Raw genomic sequence first — 18,964 nt, 5'->3', positions numbered from 1 at the left:
GGTGGTGCCTGGTTCCCTCACATCCACCGTCAACCAAGGTCAAGCCCTGACTAAACTCCCCATGCTTGTCTGAGGCAGGAAAAAGGGACAAGATTGAATGGCAGCCCATGGAGGACCTAAGTACTCCGGTCCCCGCCTCTTGCTGAGCCCAAGCGGCCTCCAAATTAGAGGAAGGGGGTACTCAGAATCCCAAGGAGCAAGATGTCCCCAGCCACCTTGCCTTGGGAGAGAGGTGTCCCACCAAACACTCCTTCCTCCAAAGTCTTAAGCAAGTCCAGGAGTACAGCTCCTTAAATCCAAGCTCAAGACCCCTTCTGCTCCCTAAATGAAGCCAAAAGCTCAGAAAACTTCCAACAGTGGCTTCTAAGACGTCTCCCCACAACCCATAGAAAGATCGAACTTGCCACAGAGGTGTCTGTCCCGCACACCTTACCAGTAAAATAGTGTGGTAATATGAAAGGGTTCTGGGGTAGACAGCAGTTGTGTCCATCCAGTTCCCCACAAAAGTTCAGTTCAATAAAGGATGATATCCAGCTCAGTGTAATCCCCAAGCCCCACCCACCAAACACAGAGGTAGAAGCCCCTCCTGATCACTAGTGTTACTATCCTCCCAAAATACTGCCCTAACACCCACTTGAGCCTGCCCTGTCCCTCACTCAAAGACTCTAAACATCACAGTCCTCCTACTTTGATGTACGGCTATGTTCTAAGGATGGCTCCCCCGCAGCACCCAGTGGTATAACCCAGACGGCACTACCAGGACCACACTTGGTACAGCTCCCTCCCCAAAACCCCCCACCTCTCTCAACACGTAATTGGAACTGTTCCCACATCTCCGAGTAGGTACAGCCTCCTACGCTGGGTAAGGCGCGCCCCTACAATGGCTTAGCGCTCGCCCACCAGGCACGCTCTCACTTCACACCCCACGAGTTCAAACCCAAGCCCACACATGCTAGGGCGCGCGTCCAAGCCCTTCAGTGGTTCGGGCCTCGCACTTGGTAGGCGCCCCCTCGCCGCTTCAGTGGTACGACCCGCCGCCCCCGCCTCTGGCCCCTCAGGGCTAGAACTACCGCCCCCGCGCAGCCGCCCACTCGGTCCCGGAAGGGGGGGGGGGGACTCAAGGACCGCGATCCCCGCCCGGCAGGCACTGGTGGTACGGCCCAACACGGCACTGAGGGGGGGCACCGGACGAGACCACCGCGAGGGGGGGCGTTCGAGGACACGCACTGGCGCACTCACCTGTCACCGGCAGCCGCCCAGCCTCTCCGGCGGGGCTCTACTCCCGCCCATCGCCGCGCTGCGCTTGGTCCCGCTCCTGTGTTTCCTGTCGGCGGTGGCGGCTGCGGCAGCAGCAACGCCTTCTCCGAGCCAGACCCAACGGCTCGCGCGGCGCGGCCCCCCCGCCCCCTCCCCCGAGCCCCCGCTTACCGCCCCGTCCCACCCTCTGGCCGGAAATACCGCCTTCTCCCGCCACAACAGGAACTGACGTAGAAGCGAGAACTAGACTCGGAGAGCGCTAGAGCGCAAGCGCAAGGGAAGGGAAGAGGCGGACTCAGAGCCGAGCTCCTTCGTACAATAGGCGAGTTTGGGCCGGTGTGCGTTAGGGATGTGCCTCGCGCAGGCGCCAGACGGAAAGAACGGATGGGAATGAGCAGGCGCTGTAGCTGACTGACGCCCGCTTTCCCCAGAGGCTAGCCGCAGTGATGTTTCCCGGCAGCCCCTGTTCCTTATTTGCATAGGCTTTGATCTCGTTTTACGCGGCGCTCGCTTTTCTTCCTGGGTTCAGGGCTCTTAAAGAGCCCTGGACTTGGGGTCAGGAGAGGTTGCCTTTTCAGTATGTCCCTCATGGTTGAGCTCAGGCTCTGAAACCACACAAACCCAGCTTTGCGTTTTTGCTGGGCAGAAGGCTGGACTTTTTTTTCTGTGCCTCAGTATCCTCATCTGCAAAATGGAAACAATCATATCTACATAACTGGGCTATTGGACTATTTTATGTAAACAGAATAGTTTATATCAATTAGACATTCTAGGACTCCAAAATATTATCTGCTCATCACAGATGCAATTAAATATGGGATATCACTTTTTTATGGGGTAACTTAGACCTACAAAGGCCTTAAAATCACCCTGCAAGAGGAGAGTTGCACAAAATTCTGACCCATTTATTAGCTGACTAGAGGCCCAGTGCACGAAATTCGTGCACAGTGTGTGTGTGTGTGGGGGGGGGTGTCCCTCAGCCCAGACTGCACCCTCTCCCATCTGGGACCCCTTGAGGGATGTCCAACTGCCCGTTTAGGCCCAATCCCACCGGGATTCACAATCCGGGACTGCTGGCTCCCAACTGCTCGCCTGCCTGCCTGCCTGATTGCCCCTAACCACTTCTACCTGCCAGCCTGATCACCCCCTAACCACTCCCCTGCCAGCCTGATCGAGGCCTAACTGCTCCTCTGCCAGCCCAGTCACCCCTAACTGCTCTCCCCTGCAGGCCTGGTCACCCCCAACTGCCCTGCCCTGCAGGCCTGGTCACCCCTAACTGCCCTCCCCTGCCTGCCTGGTCACCCCTAACTGCTCTCCCCTGCAGGCCTGGTCACCCCCAACTGCCCTCCCCTGCAGGCCTGGTCCCCCCCAACTGCCCTGCCCTGCAGGCCTGGTCACCCCTAACTGCCCTCCCCTGCTGGCCTGGTCCCCCCCCCCCAAATGCCCTCCCCTGCAGGCCTGGTTCCCCCAAACTACCCTCCCCTGCAGGCCTGGTCCCCCCCAAATGCCCTCCCCTGCAGGCCTGATTGCCCCCCAACTGCCCTCCCTTGCAGTCCTGGTCCCTCACAACTGCCCTCCCCTGCCGGCCATCTTGTGCCCACATGGGGGAGGCCATCTTTGACCACATGCGGGCGGCCATCTTGTGTGTTGGAATGATGGTCAATTTGCATATTACTCTTTTATTAGATAGGATGTACCAGACAGCTGTGAGATATCTGACTCTCAGTCCCTTCTCTTGTACAGGTTGAATGGAGCATGTTAGATTGTGAATTTGTGTTCTAGTATACAAGTATACATTGGTTAGTGCATACTTCCTCTAGAAGGCCTGGTTGGGATTGAAGAATACTGGGTTCACCTAAGTGTGAGAGTGTCTTGCCCAAATCCTGCTCAGGGGTGAGCCTTAGGTAGACCTAATGCTGGAACTAGCCCTTAACTACGGGTTTCCAGCTTGGAACTCACTGCCCTGTATTCCTAATTCATGGTGTTGCCCCATCACAGTGTTGATAACTCTGACCAATGCTTACGCCACCACAGCCCTAACCATTTCAGTCTTACTATCTGGTGACAGGTTTCTCTCCTTCACTACAGAGTCCCAAGACTGAAAAGACCAGGACAGTCTCAGTCATCACTGTGTACTTAGCAAAGGGCCTGGCACAGAGTGGGCCCTTGGGGAATATTTGTTTCAAGAATTAGCCCTTCTGCTCCAATCTAGACTCAAGGTTACTGTGGCCTACCCTCTTTGCTCCTCTGCATGCTGAACAGCTCACAGCCCATCCCCTAGCTCTCAGTCTTCTTGGGCAACGCAAATCCCAGCCCCTCCTAGGGCACAGGATGGATTATCTCACTGAAAGCTCCAGTACACTTGTGTATAAACCTTTGGAGTCCTAGTAGTCAAAGGTAATGACTTTCAAACTATTGTAAGGCCTATTTTAATATAGACATATGTGTGCTTACAGTATAATGAAACAAAAGTCACCCAAGTACTATTTATCCTTATGAATGATGCTCTTTGATTTTTTTTCCAGTGCTGTTTGACACCCTGTTGAACTGATTTTCTGACCCACTATTGGGTCATACCATGAAGTTTGTAAAACCTCTAGTCTAAAGGTGAACAGTTCACTGGCTTTGGAGATGGACAGGCCCTAGTTATAATCATGCCTTTCCTATGTCCTTATCAAAATAACTTCACTTCTCTGGCCTGGCCAGTGTAGCTCAGTGGATAGAGCGCCAGCCTTCAATTCCTGGTCGGGGCACATGCCCAGGTTGCGGCTCGATCCCCACTTGGGGGCGTGCAGGAGGCAGCCAATCAAAGATTCTCTCTCATCATTGATGTTTCTATCTATCTTTCTTCCTCCCTTCCTCTCTGAAATCAATAAGAAGTATATATTTAAAAATATACATATTTTTTTAAAAATCACTTCTCTGAGCCTACCTTTCCTCATTGCAAAATATCAATAGAATTTATTTAGCAGTTGTTATGGGGCAGGTTCTGTTCCTAACATAGTCCTGCTGGTGCTATCCTGTTGCTATCAACATAATCTTAGAGGTTCGTGCAGCAGTACTCGCCCCACGACCACTTAGGGGTAGAGGTGGAACTTGAACCTGACAGTCTGATACAAGAACCTGTGTTTTGCACTTATATCATGCAGAACAATGGGAAGTATTGGCCCTACTCTTGTCCCCTGTGTTGCTTTGGGAAACCACTTAATTATCATACTCAGCCTCACTCTCTCAATTTCCACATCAAGGGTGATTGAGGAGAAAATTCCCTAAAACCACAAATTGTTCTCGACCCTCTAATCTGTTCTGTGAACTTCCCTCCCATAGCTATAAATATGGGCTGCCTGTGCATTTTTCTGGGGAGAAGGGTTGGTAACTTCTCATCTGAAGTCTACTCAAAGGCCTCTTAATTCAGAAAAAAATGACTTAAGGATCCTGCCTTGAGGGATAAAGAAGGCATCTCTTCAAAGCCCCCTTATATCCTTAGGGAGCAGACATGAGCCCCTGGAGTCCATTTCAACCCTTCTCACAAGAGATTGGGCTCCCAGTGGAGATTGGACAGGCTGCACGGACCAGCTCTTAGGATCCCCAAGTGGGGAGGCTCCTACTGCATTCCCAGGAGGTCTGGGGGTCCATCCCTGGCAGTGGTGGGGGTGGCAATGTGGCGGGAACCCTCCCTGACACGTGGACATACAGGAGATGAAAGCAAGAGGAATGAGAAGTCCCCTTTCTTCATCCTACACAGAGCTTTTTCAGGGGAGAAATCCCATAGCATTGATCAAATTCTCAAAGTCTGGCACTGTTAAGAAAAAATTTTTATTTAAAAGCGTTTCCTGCCGAAACCGGTTTGGCTCAGTGGATAGAGCGTCGGCCTGCGGACTGAAGGGTCCCGGGTTCGATTCCGGTCAAGGGCATGTACCTTGGTTGCGGGCACATCCCCAGTGGGAGGTGTGCAGGAGGCAACTGATCGATGTTTCTCTCTCATCGATGTTTCTAGCTCTCTATCCCTCTCCCTTCCTCTCTGTAAAATATCAATAAAAAATATATTTAAAAAAATAAAAAAATAAAAAAAAAAATAAAAGCGTTTCCTGCGTTATACAGAAATGTTGAAATATCTTTGACTCCCCAGCCAGAAGTTACTAAGTTCCACCCTAGATGCTACTGTTTTGGGAAGATCCTTTAAAGTCATTTTAAGTGTTTGGCAGAAGTACAGATAAGGCTCAGGGGTTCTGTAAATGTTGGTTCCAATTTTCTTTTTATGAAATATGGTTCTCTTTCAAAAATTGTAATAGAAGACACCATGCACATTCAACTTTTTAACACACAGGAGATTCCCAGGACATTTTGGTGGTTGTGCTATGCTAATGCACTTTGGGGCAGACCTTAGAATAGAACTCTTTCTACCCTCATTAGGACTGAACGACCTATGGATCTGCTCAAACACATAGATGGCTTCCCATCCCATGTGGAATATGAGCTAAAGGCTCATGTAATCTGCTCCTGCCTATCTTTCTAACTTCATCTTAAGCTACTCCTGCCCTGGACCACTGGCCTCTCCTATGCCCCTCTAAGAAGACAAGCTTATTCTCACCTCAGGGCCTTTGCACTTGCTGTTCCTTTTGCATGACTGGCTCCTCCTTGTTTTTTAGAACTCAGTTCAAATCTCACCTCTTTGGACTTTCCCTGGCCATCCCAAATCCAAAAAGCCAGGCTGTCACTATCTCTTTAGACTTTCTGAATCTCCTACCTAGCATTTAACACTAAATAATTTTTTGTCTATTTTGTAATTATCTTCCCCCAAACCAGAATATAAATTTTCCCAGGAGGACAAAGACCTTGTCTTGGGCACCACTGTCTTCCCAGCTCCTAGAACAATGCCCAGCACATAGTTAGGAATTGGGGATCAAGAAATATCAGTTGACTGACTGTGGTTTTTATTAGGAAGGTTAAAGTTCTGAACTGGGGTGATTTTTACTTCAAGTCTGAACTTGTCTACTCACAAAAAGTTGAACACATAGTAATAATCTCTTAACCTTCATTGAAGAACTCCTACATATTAGGCACAATGCTGGGAACTATACATGACCTTGTTAAATGTTCCTGCAGGTAGACGTCTCTGTAAAGCCTATTTTGCAGAAGTAAATTTAGGCCCAGAGAGGCCAAGTATCACACAGCCAGAATACTGTGGCGCCTAAATCCACTCCCAAAGATGTCTCAGGCTAAACCCACCCTTTAACCCACAGCACTGGACTTAGCCTGCGTGGGTCCAGAGTTGAGATTCAGTAAAGTCACTTTATAGTAAGCTAATGTATGTGGATTTGAAACAGCAAAGTACTTAAAACACAGTTTCCCAATTTATTAAGAAAAATTGAGATGATATGAGTATCATCTCTTTTTTAGGTCATCAGGAAGGGCATCATCGTCATTTTGTTGGAGCATCATCCTCATACCCCAAGATTGCCAGTTTGATCCCTGGCCAGGGTACATACCAGAGTCAACCAATGAATGCACAAGTAAGTGGAACAACAAAACAATGTCTCTCACTCCCCCCCCCCCGCCACTTCCTCTAAAATCAATTAATAAAAATAATGCCCAGCCGGGGTGGCTCAGTGGTTGAGCATCGACCTATGAATCAGGTCACAGTTCAATTCTGGTCAGGGCTGTCAGGGCACATGCCTGGGTTGCAGGCTTGATCCCCAGGAGGCAGCCGATCAATGATTCTCGTATCATTAATGTTTCTATCTCTCTCCCCTCTTCCTTCCTCTCTGAAATCAATAAAAATATATTTAAACAAACAAATAAGTATTTCATAGCGGCTCTACGAGGTGATGGATAAACTCTATTTGAGCTGTTGCCACAAGATGGCACCACATGCGCTAGTCATCCTGGCTGGAACCCCTGCTGAGTTGTAGGTCGAGTCTGCACAAGATGAGAGGCCTTTGCACTGTTATTTAAACATTCACTCTTTAAAAGTAAACTGAAACCACTCATAAGCAACACCACCACGTTTTGTTGCCAGTTTCTTTTGCTGTGCAGAAGCTTTTAGTCCCATTCATTTATTTTTGCCTTTATTTCCATTGCCTTTGGGGTCAAGTTCATAAAATCTCTTAAGACCAAGGTCCATAAGTTTAGTTCCTATGTTTTCTTCCATGTCATTTATTGTTTCAGATCTTATATTTATGTCTTTGATCCATTTTGAATTAATTTTCGTACATGGAGACAAATTATAGTCTAGTTTCATCCTCTTACATGTGGCTTTCCAATTTTCCCACAACCATTTATCGAAGAGGCTTTCTTTTCTCCATTGTATGCTTTTGGACCCTTTATCAAAAATTAGCTACCGTATACATGTGTTTTGGAGGTTTTTGTTGTTGTTGTTAATCTTCACCTGAGGATATTTTTCCATTGATTTTTTAAAATTTTAATTTAACTTTTTTCCATTGATATTTTTAAAGAGAGGGGAGAGACACAAGAAAGAAAAACATTGATTGATTGCCTCCCACATGTGCCCTGACTGGGCCCAAGGAGACTGAGCCTGCAACTGAGGGACGTGTCCTAGACCAGAATTGAACCCGTGCCCTTGACCGGAATCGAACCCAGGACTCTTCAGTCACAGGCTGATGCTCTATCCACTGAGCCAAACCGTTGGTCTCTGTGTGTTTTTCTGCCAATATCATGCTTTTTTATTACCGTTGCTCTGCAGTATAATTTGAAGCCAGGTAGTGTGGTACCTTTGGCTTCGTTCTTTTTTTCTCAGGATTGCTTTGGCTATTCGGGGTCTTTTGTGGTTTCATACAAATCTGATGATTTTTTATTCTATTTCTTTAAAAAACGTCATTGGGATTTTGATGGGATTGAATTAAATCTGTATATTGTTTTGGGTAATATGAACATTTTAACTATGTTGATTCTTCCAACCCATAAACACTGAAACAAAAAGGCAACCAACCGAATAGGAGAAGTATTTGCAAACAACAGCTCCAACAAGGGGTTAATACCCAAAACATATAAAGAACTCATATCACTCAGTATCAATGGGCAGAGAAAAAAAATGGGCAGAGGACCTGAAGAGACACTTCTCCCAAGTAGACATACAAATGGCCAATAGATACATGCTCAACTTCACTAGCTATCAGGGAAATGCAAGTCCAAATCACAATGAGATACCACGTCACACCTATTAGAATGGCTATCATCAATAAGGCAAGTAATAACAAGTGTTGGAGAGATCATGGAGAAAAAGAAACCTTCATTCACTGCTGATGGGAATGTAAACTGGTATAACCACTATGGAAAACAGTATGTAGGCCCCTCAAAAAATTAAGAATAGTGTTACCATATGACCCAGCAATCCCTCTTCTGGGTAGCTACCTGAAAATTTTGAAAACATTTACTCACAAAGATATATGTACCCCTATGTTCATTGCAGCATTATTCATAGTGGCCAAGACATGGAACAACCCAAGTGTCCTTCGATAGAAGATTGGATAAAGAAGATGTGGTACATATATACAAGGAATACTACTCGGCCATAAGAAAGGATGAAATATTGCCATCTGTAACAACAGTGAACTCTGGACATATTATGCTAAGTGAAATAAGTCAGTCAGAAAAAGCTAAGACCCATATGATTTCAGTCATATGTGGAATATAAAACTGAAACCCATAGGCACAGACAGCAGCATGGTGGTTACCAGAGGGAAGGGCGTGAAGGGGTAGTAAAGGGTAAAGGGAGCAAATATATGGTGACAGAAGATGGTTTGACTTTGGCTGTTGAGCACACGATGCAATGTACAGGTCATGTATCATAGAAATGTACACTTGAAACCTATATAATTTTTTAAAACAGTATCACCCCAATAAATTTCATTTAAAAATTAAAAATAACCAAAAAGAGCCAAAACCGGTTTGGCTCAGTGGATAGAGCGTCAGCCTGCGGACTGAAAGGTCCCAGGTTCGATTCCGGTCAAGGGCACGTAACTTGGTTGCGGGCACATCCCCAGTAGGAGGTGTGCAAGAGGCAGCTGATCGATGTTTCTCTCGCATCGATGTTTCTAACTCTCTATCCCTCTTCCTTCCTCTCTGTAAAAAATCAATAAAATATATTTTTTTAAAAATATAACCAAAAAGAGCAACATGTGATCACAATCAGATTCTGAGCCAGAGGGAAAAATGGCAATAAGGAACATTATTGGGACAATTAATGAATCTGGGGTTTAGATAAAAATATTTTATCCGCCCTAGCCGGTTTTGCTCAGTGGATAGAGCGTCAGCCTGCGACCTGAAAGGTCCCAGGTTCGATTCCAGTCTAGGGCACATGCCTGGGTTGTGGGCTCTATCCCCAGTGGGGGACTTGCAGGAGGCAGGCGATCCATGATTCTTTCTCATCATGGATGTTTCTATCTCTCTCTCTCCCTCTTCCTTCTTCTCTGAAATCAACAAAAATATATTTTAAAAAATATTTTATCCATGTTAAATTTCTTGGTTTTGATAGTGGTACTGTGTTTATAAAAGAGAATGTTCTTGTTCTTAGGAAATATGCACTGAAGTATTCTGAGGTAAAAGGGCAAGATATTCTCCAACCTAACTCTCAAATGGCTCAAAAACACAACATATGTATATGTACCTATGTATGTATGCATGCTTACAGAGAGGAGGAGGGGATAGGAGGGAATAAGGCAAATGAACAAACAACTGGCAAATCTGAATATAAAGTAGATAGAAAACATTTGTACTATTCTTGCTACTTTTCTATAAGTTCACAATTATCAATATGCAAATCGACCAAACGGTGGAACGACCAGGTCAAGCGGGCGGTGCCAGGCCAGCCAAGGCAAGTGCCAGCGGGCAGAGGGAGGGGACAGCGATGGGGAGGGGGATGGCGTGGCGATGGAGGGTGGGCCGGCCACTCACTCAGAGGGAGGTCAGACTGCAGCTTAGGCCTGCTCCCTACGGGACACAACCCAGGCATGTGCTCCGTAGGGAGCGGGCCTAAGCTGCAGTCTGACCTCCCTCTGAGTCAGACAGCCCCTGAGGGCTCCCACAATACAAGAGGGCGCAGGCCAGGCTGAGGGACTCCCCTGAGTGCATGAATTTTTACGCAGACCTCTAGTACAAAAATAAAGAGTTACCCAGCCCTGGCCGGGTAGCTCAATTGATTAGAACTCAAGTTATGGGTTCAATCCCCAGTCAGGGCACACATAAGAAGCAAACAATGAATGCATAAAAGGGTGGAGCAACAGGTCGATGTTTCTCTCTCTCTCTCTCTCTCTCTCTCTCTCTCAAATCAATCAATCAATAAAATAAAATAAAAGTTACCCAAAATGTTCTTTTTTTGTAGCCCATGAGAATGTCATAAAAGGGTTTCTTAGGTGGTGGTGCTAATTATTGCTGGAGCTGAATATCTTCCCTGAAAATCATCAATTTCAGAGATAAAATTAGATAACACTGTACCAGGCACTGTTTTAAGCCCTTCAGGTGAACTGACTCATGTAATCTTCACAATCACCCTGGGACGTAGGCGCTACTATTACTCCATCTTAGTGAAGTGGAAACTGAAGCAAAGATTACACAGCTGCAGAGGTCAAGCTCTTAATCCTAACAGATCATCAAGAAGGCCACACAATTTCCAGGACATCTATGCTGATCCCTTAGGAGCAAGCCCTGTGCTAAATATGAGGAGCAGAAAGGCAGCTTTAGGGGATAATTTTGGAACAAAGAATTAGGTTTATGTGCTCTGAACCCCTGCCTCAACCTGACATCAAGTCTATGCAAAAGTAACCAAAACAAAATAGAGAAATAAAGTGGCCGCTGATTCTGATGTGACTGAACCTGCTAGATGTTAACCCTGGAGGGGAAATTAGACTGTTCTTCAAACAACTCTGATTATTCTCAATATTTACTTTTAAATACACAAATGGCATAAATTCAAACTTATAAGACATAGGTACTCCCTTTTACCCTGCAATTTAACTCCTAGGTATTTACCCTATGGATATGTTCACACATGAGTAAAATACACGAGAGGCACTGTTTGTTTTAGAAAAAGACTTGGAAACTAAGTGTCCACAAAAAGGGACTGGTTTGATACATCAAGGTGCATACACACAGGGGAACACTACGCAATTACTTTAAAAGTCAGCTCTTTCCAAAAAGCACAGTAAACCACAGTAACATGGCCCAGCCTGTGTGACTCAGTGGTAGAGCACTGACCCATGAACCAAGAGGTCACTGGTTTGATTCCCAGTCAGGGCACATGCCTGGGTTTCAGGCTCAATCCCCAGTAGGGGGCGTGCAGAAGGCAGCCAATTGATGATGTTTCTCTCTCATTTGATGTTTTTATCTCCTCTCCCTCTCCCTTCCTCTCTCTCTATAAATCAATTTTAAAAACATATTTAAAAGATGTTTAACATCATTAGCCATCAGGGAAATGCAAATCAAAACCAGAATGATGCAATATTATTTCACACCAACTACGATGGCAGTAATAAAAAAAGACAGGTGGTGCCAAAACCGGTTTGGCTCAGTGGATAGAGCGCCGGCCTGCGGACTGAAGGGTCCCGGGTTCGATTCCGGTCAAGGGCATGTACCTTGGTTGCGGGCACATCTCCAATAGGAGGTGTGCAGGAGGCAGCTGATCGATGTTTCTAACTCTCTATCCCTCTCCCTTCCTCTCTGTAAAATATCAATAAAATATATTTAAAAAAAAAAAAAAGACAGGTGGCAAGGATATGGAGAACCCGGAACCCTCATGCACTCCTGGTGGGAATGTAAAATGGTGCAAACACTTTGGAAAACAGTCTGGCAGTTCTTCAAATGATTAAAAATAGAATTAACATTTGGCCCAACAACTGGACTTCTAGGTATATACCCAAAAGAATTGAAAATATGTCCACACAGAAGTTCACAGAGGCATCTTACCTAATAATAGACAAACATATAAAGTGACCATACCTCTGCTATGCCCACAGCCAATCAGAGTATGCAAATTAACCCAACAAAGATGGTGGTTAATTTGCATACGTACCTGGGTCCCAGGAACATCCTCGGCACCCAGGTCACTCCGAGCCAGCCATCGAGCCAGCCATGGGAGGGGCGGAGGAGGAGGGGGCCTGCCCAAGCCTAAAGCCTTGGGCCAAGCCGGTGATGGGAGGGGCGGGGGGGGGGGGGCGAGCCGGCAATGGGAGGGGCGGGGGGGGGGGGCCCGAGCCGGCAATGGGAGGGGCAGGGGGCCCCCTGCCCAAGCCTAAAGCCTGGGCAGCCCGAGCCTGCGATCAGAGGGGCAGGGGCCGAGCCTGCAATCAGAGGGAAGGGGAAAAAAATCAATGGAAACATCCTCAGGTGAGGATAAAAAAAGAAAGAAAGAAATGTCATATCCTATGGAAGACACATCTTGAAAAGGCCTAAAGAAAGTTGTCATTTTTTCATGGTGAAGGGACTGGAGTCTGTGTTGATGAAAATACCTTGGCAGCTGCAGTGACTGGCAGTGGCTGCAGCAGCGGGGTGATGGGGCTGGCACCTTCCCCTGATCAGCCCGGTCGCCTAAGCCATCAGTAGGACATCCCCTGAGGGCTCCCAGTATGTGAGAGGGGGCAGGCTGGGCTGAGGGGCCCCTCCCCAGTGCACGAATTTCATGCACTGGGCCCCTAGTTATTCATAATAGCCCCAAAGTGGAACCAACCCAAATATCCATCAATAAAATAAACAAACTATAATCTATCCACACAATGCATTATTATTCATCAATAAAAGCAAATGAAGTACTGACACATGCTACAACATGAACCTTCAAAACATGCTAAGTGAGAGAAGCCAGACACAAAAGGCTACATATTATATGACTCAATTTATAGGAAACATCTAGAAGAGGCAAATCTATAGAGACAGCAGATTCATGGTTGCCAAGGGCTTGAAGTGGGGGGACAGAGTATGGGAAGACTTGGGGAATGATGGTTAAGGAATGTGGGGTTTCTTTTTGGGGTAAAAACATGTTCTAAAATGTAGTGATGAATGCACAATTCTGTGAATTGTGTCTTTTAAGTGGGTGAATTGTCTGGTATGTGAACTATATCTCAAGAAACTGGGCTTTTTGTTTGTTTTTTTGGTGTGTTTTTTTGTTAATCCTCATCCGAGAATATTTTTCCATTGATTTTGAGAGAGTGGAAGGGAGGGGAGAGACAGGGAGAAACATCAATGAGAGAAACATCGATTGGTTCCCTCCCACATGAGCCCCGACCAGGGCCCGGGATCGATCCTGCAACTTAGGTAAGTGCCCTTGACTGGAATCCCTTCAGGCTGCAGGCCAATGCTCTAACCACTGAGCAACCGGCCAGGGCTTAATAAAGTGGTGTGTTTCGTTTTTTTAAAAAGCTCTTTATGCCCTAGCTGGTTTTTCTCAGTGGGTAGAGTGTTGGCCTGCGGATTGAAGGACCCCGGGTTCGATTCCCGTCAAGGGCACATGCCCAGTTTGCAGGCTCGATCCCCAGAAGGGGTGGGCAGGAGGCAGCCAGTCAATGATTCTCTCTCATCATTGATGGTTCTATCTCTCTCTCCCTCTCCCTTCCTCTCTGAAATCAATAAAAATATACTAAAATTTTAAAAAAGCTCTTTATGTGGTTGATACCAACTGACATTCCTACAGCAGTGTACATACTCCCATTACTCCACATCTTCCCCAACACTGAGACTTGGAATATCTTGCCCATCTACTGGGCACAGAACAGTCTTATTGTATATATCCTTTTGTACCTTTGAATTTTGTACTGTTTGCATGAATTAATTTAAAAAGCATTTAAATGCTAATAAATTATTGCTTTTCTGTTTTGCTTGTTTGTTTTTGCTTTTCTGTTTTAAACAAGCTTTCTATAATGGGTTTCTACATTAAATCTCATCCATAGTTCTTGGTCTCTAATACTATTCTACAATAAAAGGCACTAAGGCTCCTTGTAGGAATGGCTCACTCTAGGACCAGGCCAGGAAATACACAAGATGAGCCTGGAGTACCTATAGTGCCAGAAAGTAAAGAAGTGCCAACGAACAACCTCCCCCCCCCCCCCCGCAAAAAAAAATACCCACTACACAATGATGGAGGTATGTCAAAGGGACACAGGAGCTAACTGAAAAAACTCCCAATGGCCACAGCTGAAATAATGTAAACAATGAAATAAATAAGGTAGCACTGGGTTACAACCCAAAGTCTAAAATAAACATCCATAAGTCCATACTGATAAAAAAAAAAAAAGATTGAATAAATTAATACATAGGAAGAACAGACAAGTCTCCCTGGCAGAAGAATTCCAGATAATTCATGTGGGTTTTCCTTCAAGGAGGTAGAGCATGAGCCCCCAACTCCTACGTGAGGGCTATGCAGACTGACTTCCTTTCACAGAGTCCACATGGAAAGAAAGAACAACTTTATAGTATAGAAATGTGACAAATAAATGGTCGGTAATCAAGCCAGGTGATCAAGGTTAATGGAAACAGTGATAAATCATGTTGACAGTACGCACCCTAGACATGAAGTGATAAAATGGCACTTTACCTCTGAGCTCTTCCTCTGAACAACATGTAACCCCACTATAATCAGGAGGAAAAAAGTCCCAATTAAGAGCCATCCTATAATATAACTGACCAGTATTCTTCAAAATGTCAAGGTCATACAAATAACAAAAAATAATAATAAAACAAGTAAAGATTAAAAAACTAAATGTCAAGATCATAAAAAACAAGTCTGAGAAACTTCCACAACCAGGAGGAGACTGAGACATAACAACACCTCGTTTGTCAACGTAAATGTAACACAGTATCCCAGAACAGAAACAGTGTTAAAACTAAGGAAATCTGAATAACTATGGACTCCAGTTAATATTAAGGTATCCATATTGGTTCATTAATTGTAACAAATACATCATACTAATGTGAGATATCACTAATAGGGGAAACTGGATGTGGTGTACATGGGAACTTTGTACTAAATGTACTCTATTTTTCTGTAATTCTACTAAAACTGTTCTAAAAAATAAAGTCTGTTCCTGTTTGATGAAGTTTGCAAAGGCCTGGCTTGGAGTTCACAAATTAGATCAAGTTCAGGGTAGGTAATGGTCAGGCCTTCAAAGTCAGGTCTATAGGAGCAGAGCTCACCAAACTAAGTCAGCTGAGATCCCAAAGGTCACTGTGACCCAACTCCTTGCACATCTCACCAAACCAGGCTCAGACACTGGAGGAAGGGTGTTGGATCTGGCCAAGACCTTGCAGCTGCCGCAGCACTGCAGATTCCCATCTTGCTTTGCATCCACTGGTGGGAGCTGCCAGAAGAGGTAATGTGTCCAGAGGTAACCTCATCCAAAGACCACATTCAAAGACAATCATCCGCTGGCTCAGATCTGGCTTTGTGATTTAGCCAGAGCCATGGGCTCATTGCCCCTCCACTTCCATGTCTATTTACAGCATGAGAATATGAAGTCCCTGACTTTCATGGTGATCCCCTGGCCCTGAGGAGTCAACAAGTCCATCAACTTAGCAAAGCATTTTAGTACTTCCTGGCAGAAGTCAATGTTAGCTCTTAGCATCTCCTGCCCCGCTTCCTCCAGCACTCTCCAATTAAATGAGTCCAGCTGCTCTTAATTCCTTTGGGAATGGGGTGATAAATGTATAAATAAATCACTTGAAGAATGCCAATAGTTTTGGGGGAGAGCCTAGTTCAGATATGCTATTGATCCAATAGAGTATTTGCACTGAATTGCTATCATTAGAACTCTTCAATTTCACCACTGAAGGGACTCCACATGAGAACAAGGTTATTCCTATAGCATTTCACATAATAGCAAGAGACTGGACGCAACTTTAATTCCCTTCCAGAAAGAACTAGTTAAGTAAAGTAGGCCATTAAGATGTGAGTGCTTAGCCCGACTGGTGTGGCTCAGCGGTTGAACATTGACCTATGAACCAGGAGGTCACAGTTCAATTCCCAGTCAGAGCACATGCCTGGGTTACAGGCTTGATCCTGGTTGGAGGCATGCAGGAGGCAGCCAATCAATGATTCTCTCTCATCATTGATGTTTCTTTTCTCTCTACCTCTCTTCCTCTCTGAAATCAATAAAAATACATACTTTAAAAAAGATGTGTGTACATGTTCCTCTGCGTGTGTCTGTGTGTGTGTGTGTATGTGTGTGTGTGTGTGTGTGTGTGTGTGTGTGTGTGTGTGTGTGTGCTGGCGCACACATCTCTGACTGGAAGAATTACCAATACATTGGGGACAGTGGTGGCCTCTGAGGAGAGGACTTGAGGGCCAGAAGACTCAAGAAGAAACTTTTCACTGTAAAAGCCTTTTGTATCTTTTGCATTTTGAACCATGTGTATTATTTATGCTCAAAAATATTTAAGAGAACCAGAGGAAAAAATGATGCATCGCTGTGGGTCACAGCGGTTGGGCTGGTTTGGGAGTAATCACCAAATGAAATGAGTGGGACACTGGGGCTCTAGAGAGGCTGGCAGCAGAGGAGGCGTCCAGCTTGGGTCCCTCTGGCCAAGGGTGGCAGGATGGGATGTGACTCTCATGGCCCATGGCATACCAGAGCTGCAAATGCTTGAGGGCAAGTTGATCAGGCAGGGAACATAGAAAACTCTAGAAAATCCAAAACCACTCTCCTAGGACCACCCTTACCTTTTCCAAAAGGACCCTGTTTCAAATCTGTACTTGAGGCAGCACAGGGTAGGGGATATGGGGCCAGGATCCCGCTCTGCTCCCTGACGTCTAGCCCAGGCCTGTCACTCTGGCTGGGTGAGGACTTCCAGTCTACTTCCCTCTGAGCCTCTGTACAGAGCACAGTGACATGACTTAGCCACGCAGGCAAACTTCTCACGGTCAATGAGCTATACATTTGTTTACATCATCATAGTTCCCATTACACATCAAGAAAGTACCATGCTCTTAAATTTAGTAACTGAAACACTTCCAATTATCCTTGGCAGTTGCTAAAATTATCCATGAAGTGGGGCTGGGGTAGGGGGATGAAGAGCAGCAAGCCAAGTGCGTGTGTGTGTGTGTGTGTGTGTGTGTGAGCTCCTCCTTATGGCTCAGGCACAAGAGGGAGGACTCTGCAACCCTGGCATCACCACCACTTGCTGTCCCTCTGAGGTCCAACCTCAGTCCCATGAGGGCCAAGCCTGGGCCCTCACCAGGAGAGGGGTCTATAGCCGCTCTCTCTACCACTGTCCCTCATACTGAAATCCAGCCCTTCACACCCCAGGCCCAGTGCTTGGGACACTGCCTGACACACAGTAGCTTACCAATATGACATTATACCCCAAAAAACTAAAAATAAATGGGTGATGGGTTTGGCAAACAAAAATAGATCTGGAGATGGATGGTGGTGGTGGTGGTTATACAATGTGAATGTACTTAACACCATTGAACAGTATATTTAAAAATGGGCCTTGGCCGGTTTCTCAGGGGTTAGAGCATGGGCCTATGGACGGAAGGGTCGCAGGTTTGATTCCCAGTCAAGAGCATGTATCTCAGTTGCAGGTTCCCCAGCCCCGGTAGGGGTGCTGGAGGGAGGCAACCAATCCATGTATCTCTCTCACCTCAATGTTTCTCTCTTTCTCTCTCCCACTCCTCCTTCCCTTCCACTCTCTCTAGTAATCAATGGAAAAAAAATACCCTTGGGTGAGGATTTTATTTTTTTTTAAAAAGGTTAAAATGGTAATTTAAAAATATATATATATATTCTTATTGATTTCAGAGAGGAAAGGGAGAAGGAGAGATATATAAACATCAATGATAAGAATCATTGATTGGCTGCCTCCCCCACGTCCCACATGGGAGGATCAAGCCCGAAACCCAGGCATGTGCTCTGACTGGGAATCAAACCGTGACCTCCTGGTTCATAGATCAGCGTTCAACCACTGAGCCATGCTGGCTGGGCTAAAATGGTAAATTTTATGTTATGTATATTTTACCACGATAAAAAAAAAAAAAAAAATGGATAAAGCCTAATCTCATCTACACCTGCTCTACGTTCTCTTCCAAACTCCCCACCACTCCTTGGTGACCCCCTTATCAGATCTGTTCTCTAAATGGGAAAAGGGCCCCCATGCTCCTTCTGGGTCCTCCCCTCTCTTATGCTCCTTTTCAGCTGGTGTCGCCAAGCCCTTGGCTTTGAACACAACAGTACCCTCGGAATTCCCCGAAGCTGCTGACCTCCTGCCCAGGTAGCCCCAAGCCCCAGCAGCGTGCTCACCTGTCAAGGTGAAAGCCGAAAAGGTGAGTGCCCTCCCACCAAACCCACTCCTCCTTCCCTGGCCTCCTGGCCTCACAGAGTACCTTCCTCTAGGTGCTCAAGTCTCCCACCCAGGCGTGATCCATGCTTCCCCTCCTCCCCTACCCCAACGCCCAGTCTCTCAGAGCACCCTGAGGCATCCTGCAGCTCCTCTGAAGCACACCCGAGGCCATCCACTTCTGTCCTCCCCACCACCAACCTTTCTTTCTCCACAGGCTACTGCCTCCCTGCCCCACCCTACCCTTCCAGCAATTTATCCTCCTCCCAGGGCCACAGCCAGCTTCATAGAAGGCAACTCAGATCATTACTGCCTGCCTCAAACCCCCCAAACTCCTCAGTGCTCTGGGGGGTGATGTCCAAATTCCTCCCCCACAGTCGTAGAGCCTCAGGTATCTGCTTCTGGTCCACCACCCCCCGCACCACCTGTG

At 46.3% G+C, this 18,964-nt stretch overlaps 2 protein-coding genes across 2 annotated transcripts in view; one reads left to right on the top strand and one right to left on the bottom strand.

Moving 5' to 3' along the window:
- The window catches only part of AKT2 (AKT serine/threonine kinase 2), a 52,412-nt gene extending 50,943 nt beyond the window's left edge, over window positions 1-1,469 (bottom strand). Inside the window, exon 1 of the mRNA XM_080643548.1 lies at window positions 1,240-1,469. The gene's annotated coding sequence lies outside the window, so the exon portion shown is untranslated. The remainder of the gene's footprint in view (window positions 1-1,239) is intronic.
- Window positions 1-18,964, top strand: part of SNRPA (small nuclear ribonucleoprotein polypeptide A) — a 752,186-nt gene that overhangs the window by 371,793 nt on the left and 361,429 nt on the right. The gene's annotated exons all lie outside the window — the stretch shown is intronic.

Source organism: Plecotus auritus, assembly GCF_963455305.1.
Source record: "Plecotus auritus genome assembly, chromosome: 10".
Classification (NCBI taxonomy): Eukaryota; Metazoa; Chordata; class Mammalia; order Chiroptera; family Vespertilionidae; genus Plecotus; species Plecotus auritus.
The sequence above is the reverse complement of the archived record's forward strand: the minus strand, read 5'-3'. Positions and strand labels throughout refer to the sequence as shown.